Source organism: Arachis ipaensis, chromosome B06, assembly GCF_000816755.2.
Source record: "Arachis ipaensis cultivar K30076 chromosome B06, Araip1.1, whole genome shotgun sequence".
In the NCBI taxonomy this organism is placed as follows: domain Eukaryota; kingdom Viridiplantae; phylum Streptophyta; class Magnoliopsida; order Fabales; family Fabaceae; genus Arachis; species Arachis ipaensis.
This window is the reverse complement of record NC_029790.2, coordinates 95770241-95775240: the sequence shown is the minus strand read 5'-3', so window position 1 is coordinate 95775240 and position 5000 is coordinate 95770241.

Sequence of the window (5000 nt, the reverse complement as noted above, 5' to 3'; positions counted from 1 at the left end):
GCAAACAAAAAAACTTCATAGAATATATAAGTAAAAAAAATGAAGAAATAGAGATATGCCTAGATACTTTTTTCTATGGATAAAAGATCCAATTGATAGAGGAAGCGCCGTAAAGATCAATTGGCAAGGTTTTAGGCCGAGACTATAAGAACTTATTACAACTTATATCATGATACAAAATCTATCATGATATAAGAGTTAGGAATCCACTTATGTAATAAAGTTGATCCCCTACCCTAAGGTTTTGAGCAGCGGTGTAGTATCAGATCCCACAGATAGTATTTTCTTTCTTATGAAAAAAAAAATAAAAAGAAGTCTTTCTCAAAGATTCTATAGACCATAGAAATGTCATATTCGAAAGTATATGATATATGAAATTGAGATAGTTACCTTTCAGAAAATTAGAGAGTGTTAATGTAGATATGTTATTCTTCGGAAGGTAGGAGAAAAGAGAAAACTATAAAAATAAAAAGAAAAAGACTTTTTGAATCAAAATTCAAGTTTGAAACTCATGTAGTTAACCCATTCCATTTTCTTTTGGTTAATTCCAGAAAAATGGAACAATTGACTGCTGAGCCGTATGAGGCAGGAAACTCTCAAGTACGGTTCTAAGGGAAGGAATTTACTCACCTATTCCGACCGCGGAGAACAGGCCATTCGACAGGGAGATTCCGAAATTGATGAGGCTTGGTTTGATCATGCCGCTGAATATTGGAAACAAGCTATAGCCCTTACCCCCGGTAATTATATTGAAGCACAGAATTGGTTGAAGATCACAGGGCGTTCTTAATTTAATAAAAACACTCTTTTTTTTTTTAGTTCTATTTATATTATTCTATATACCCTTATATCTTAATATATATATATATTATTTCCATATTTATTTTTATATTTCATATTTATCTTACTATATTTATCTTACTAAATAATCTTATTTATATATTATTATATTTAATATTTAGTTTAGAATATTTAATGCATATTTCATTTAAATGTATATTAAATGTTTGTTGTCTACATCAGTCCATCCAATAAAACTGAAAATAATATATATATATTAGGCTATAGTAATAGTCAATCCAAAAATTCCATTATATCCCTTCTAAAAAAATCGTTCTTTTTCGTCTCGTATTTTGTAGAGATAAATGGTATGTGGATACAGCAGAGAATTTGCCTTTTTTCTGTTATTCAAACTAAACAAAAAAGAGAACTCAAAAAAACTAAAAATAGCAGTATGGCCTCTAGCAATGCTGATGACTGCTCACGTAATTGGAAATAGAGTGCATAATAATCTCTTCTATTAAATTATTTAATAAGACATAAAATGAAAAAAATTCCATCTTTGAATTTCTAATTCAAATCTGAATCCCGGTTGCACAAAAAAATTATTGAATTTCAATTCAAAGTCCAGAAGGAGTTTTAGAGGATTCAAAAAGGTCCGTTGAGCGCCTATATCTTATGTTATAATAGATTAGAACACTTGCCCCGGATTAACTTCCGGATCATAATTGTTCTAGTGAATAACTAAAGAAAAAAATTGGAATAGATAGATGGGAGATAGAATAGAAAGAAACTAAATATAAAAATATCTCAAAAGTTCACTAATTTTTTTTATATTGGCAGGTCTCTTTGTATGTGTTGTCTGGAAGGAGGAGGACTCAATGATTATTCGTTCGCCGGAACCAGAAGTAAAGATTTTGGTAGATAGAGAAGAGATCCCATAAAAACTTCTTTCGAGGAATGGGCAAAACCCGGTCATTTCTCAAGAACAATAGCTAAGGGACCCGATACTACTACTTGGATTTGGAACCTACATGCTGATGCTCATGATTTCGATAGCCATACTAGTGATTTAGAGGAGATTTCTCGAAAAGTATTTAGTGCCCATTTCGGCCAACTCTCCATCATCTTTCTTTGGCTTAGTGGCATGTATTTCCATAGTGCTCGTTTTTCCAATTATGAAGCATGGCTAAGTGATCCAATCGATAGAAAGACATCAAGCTTTTATCATCATTTGAGACGTCGTTAATGGTTCCTCTTTTCAACTTTCCAATTCAAAAAAGGGAGATGGAGAGGAATGTCTAGGTTGGGCAAGCTATATAAACCATCGGGAGGAAGACCACCGTGGATGCCTACAGCTAACCTTTCACCTTTCAGCAAAGGGCTTGATTGGCCCATCCTTCACTTGTCTTTCCCTCTTCTAGCATTGATTGATAAAGTGAGTGCCCTGCCCTGTAAGCCAGTAAGGTTATTCTCTAGGACCAGTCAGAGACTAGTTAGATCAGTTCTGGAAGTGAGCAAGCAAACTAGACACGAAAACTAAGGATAGACACGCTGGGATAGCAAGCAAGTTTGTTGAAAGAGGGGCAGGAGATTCTAGATCTGCTTAAAACCAGGTTATAGGGCAGTATCTTTCCATGGTAGGGGCATTCCCTCTTGTAGCAGTCTCAGTCCCCAATCCAATTTCAGTTGCAGAATAAAGATAAGCCGAGCCTACAGTTGGAGTGTTAAAGGTAGCAGTCCCCGAGGTAACACTTTCTAGATTACCATTCTCAGTCCCATTAGTCCCTGACTCTGTCAAGCCTGAAGGATCAGACAAGGAAGAAGGAGGAAAGGAAGCTAGAGATAGCAGATTATCGGGCAGCGGCAGGATGCAATTTTTATTTAGTTTAAGTTATCGTTGCAGCCTTGGATCGAGTTGCAGTGCTAAGAGAATCTCCTGCTTTTTTCAAAGCAGCCATCTTTTCATCTTCTGGCCTTAGTTATTATAATACGTTTTACACTCTTTAAGCTATTGATGTAGCCTCTTGTCGCTACCTACTAGATCTTCGAGTGGAAGATATTGAAGTTCCTATGGGATGAAGCTTTCCTAGCCTCAAGTATTCATCTCAGAGGTAATCTCATAAAGTGATGTCAGATTAGCACGCTCTTGGGTTTAACTAACAAGGACTTTTCTTTCGGTATCGGGCTACTAGCTATAAGGCTCTGGGTTTTTTTCCCAGGTTATGCCAGAATAGAATCCTATCGAACTATTGGATTTCTCGATATATTCTTAACACACTTGTTTCGTTCGAGTTGTAGCTTACATCGTGGGAAGAAAGGGGGCAATATCAATAGAAGATATTGATTTATATTAGTCCATCCGTGCCACGTTCAGCTATAGATGGATGACTTGATTCAATGGAGACTGGATTCCGCCTACCAATATTTCCAATAGTTAGAATCCTTATTACTAGAACTGGCTCGTTGAGACCTGCTGTAACCGTTATTGGGGAACTGCTACCGTAATCAGGACTACATATAAGCTAGTTCTTTCTAACTTTCTTTTTCTTTAAGGAGAAGCAGATCGATCCACTTTTCATTCATCAAAAACGTGACTCCCCTAAGTAAACTTCACTGTCGGAAAGACAGTCATACTATTCCACCTGCCGGTCGAGGCATACTATTTTAGCCACTCTCCTAGTGGTTGAACAGATCCACGCGCTCGATCTTATATATGTCACCTGCTTCGCTTTAAAAACCCATATTCCCGCAAGCCGTGTCGAGTTCACAACCTAGGGCAGAAAGCGAAAGGCTAGAATGATTGAATTTAAATAACGTACAAACGCGAAGAAAACCTCCTGCAGTACCGGCCGTGTCCTTGGCTCTCACTCCCATGAATCAGATAGTTCCATACGTCCCACCACAACCGTCCGATCCTCTGATGGAGAAGATCAGTCGCCTTGAACGGGCAGTTAATAAGTTGAGTAGGGACAGGTATGATGTAGCAGATCTTGAGAATCTCTCCCTATACCCCAAAGTCAGGCTTCCATACGGTTTTCAGTGGCCAAAGATAGATAAGTTATTGATAAAGCGGGTTTCGTCTCATTTTCCGGAAAGCCAGTCATACTATTCCACTTTAGCTAAGCTAATGATGAAACAGGATCTGGATTTGTCTACAGATGATGATGTCCACTCCTGGCTCGATGCGCTTAACGAAAGGGAACTCTCTAGATTAAGAAAGAATTTCCTTCGTAATTAAGCAGCATCCTTTAAGTGAGTAGGGGTGCGCCGGACCGCCGACGAATAATAGGTACCCCCACACCCCAGGCAAAGTTAGTGAGCCGTGTAATAGGCGACCATTTCGCGCGGTTCGGGGGACACTTGAGTCAGCCGCCGGCACCCGCGGGTATTGTACTAATGGTCTTGACCCCTATCCAATTTTTGGGCAAATTCCCCCTTCGTACTACCAAAAAATGAGATTCTTGCCGAATCCAAGTTTGCTGCTCTAACCATTACCATACTAATACCTATTCTGTTTAGTACTTCAGGTGCTTCTGTTGCGTATAATGTAAATCCCGTAGCGGATCAATTCCAACGAGCCTTTCAAACAAGTACTTTTTGTAATCGACTCTATAGCTTCTTCAATAAACGCTGGTTCTTCGATCAAGTTTTGAATGACTTTCTAGTCAGATCGTTCCTGCGTTTCGGATATGAAGTCTCATTCGAAGCTTTAGACAAAGGTGCTATTGAGATATTGGGCCCTTATGGTATCTCGTACACATTCCGACGATTGGCCGAGCGGATAAGTCAACTTCAAAGTGGATTTGTTGTGCGAAGAGTGCGTTATGACCCGTGGCCGCCTGCCTGGTCTGGTGGGGGTGGCTCCTCCGTTGTGGGTAAACGGGGAACCCGACTCTACGAACCCGAGGAAAGGCTGCACAGCAGTAGTAGGGGCGTTAAGACCGGAGCTTTTTGTAGTGCTAGCAGGAATGGGTCCCGAGTTACCTTCAATATCTCTGATTAGAGACTTGGCGAGCGTGGCTCGGTCTCATGCATCTCTCGAATAGGCGGCTCGAGATCCCCTTCTTAGCGCCCACAGAGCGGTAACTGGTCAAGTAGAAAAGAAAGTGTATCTATTTCATCTGTTCATTAAGTATAAGAAAGACCTCTTTCTTTCTTATTCTTATTGTTAGGCTGACTTAAGAGAAGGTTAAAGACTAACAAAGACAAAATTTTTA